Source organism: Carlito syrichta, unplaced genomic scaffold (genome assembly GCF_000164805.1).
Source record: "Carlito syrichta isolate Samal-C Ts95f unplaced genomic scaffold, Tarsius_syrichta-2.0.1 Scaffold304043, whole genome shotgun sequence".
In the NCBI taxonomy this organism is placed as follows: Eukaryota; Metazoa; Chordata; class Mammalia; order Primates; family Tarsiidae; genus Carlito; species Carlito syrichta.
In genome coordinates this window covers 208720-209505 of record NW_007248139.1, presented here as the reverse complement: position 1 = coordinate 209505, position 786 = coordinate 208720, and positions in this window count along the sequence as shown.

The following is a 786-nucleotide window of genomic DNA, read 5'->3' as shown; positions in this document are numbered from 1 at the left end:
AATAAATATTAAATTAAATAATATTTTACGAAAGAAAGTATGTTACTTTTACTAAATCTAGAATAGTAAAATCCACTTCCACAACTAGATTTAGTAAAATAACACACCTTCTTTAATAAAATATTATTTGCTTATTTTAATAAAATATTATCTGCTTAAAGTGACAGTAAGAAGAGTTGTTCTCAAATAAAAAGCATTTGTCATAAGTCCATTCAAGGTCCCTCTGTATTCAAACTGATTAAATTAGCATATGTCTCTACCAGAAAAGCAGGTTGGGAAAATATTTATAACATGAAGACCAAATAAATGTTTACTTCCTCTATATCTATAAAAAATAAAGTAAAAGTTTGATAACTTCCATAAATAAACCACATAGCTTATCTCTTTGTCTTCCAAGTGATATAGCCTTAAGTTAGCTCCAAATGAGAAACAATTTGAAAACAGTAAATGAAAGGGTTGGAGAAGACTTTTTTGTATGCTGCAATATGGATGAAAGATTGCAAGTTTTCTGTATGTAGACACATTTGATGTGGGCCATATATTCTTATCTTGGGGAGCTTTGCTTTTTTATTTATGCTAATATTTTTAAATTTAGGGAGAAATCGCATATAAATTGACATGCTTTTTTTCTCATTTAAAGTAAATATCTGGCAGTATCAGGCTCCAACAAGAAGTCTTTTCAATACACTGAAGGAGCATGCCAATGGTCTTGCATGCACACAAATGTATACAGCAAGTCATGGATTGTTCTAGTGCTCCAAAAGGCATCATAGTATTCGTGATGTG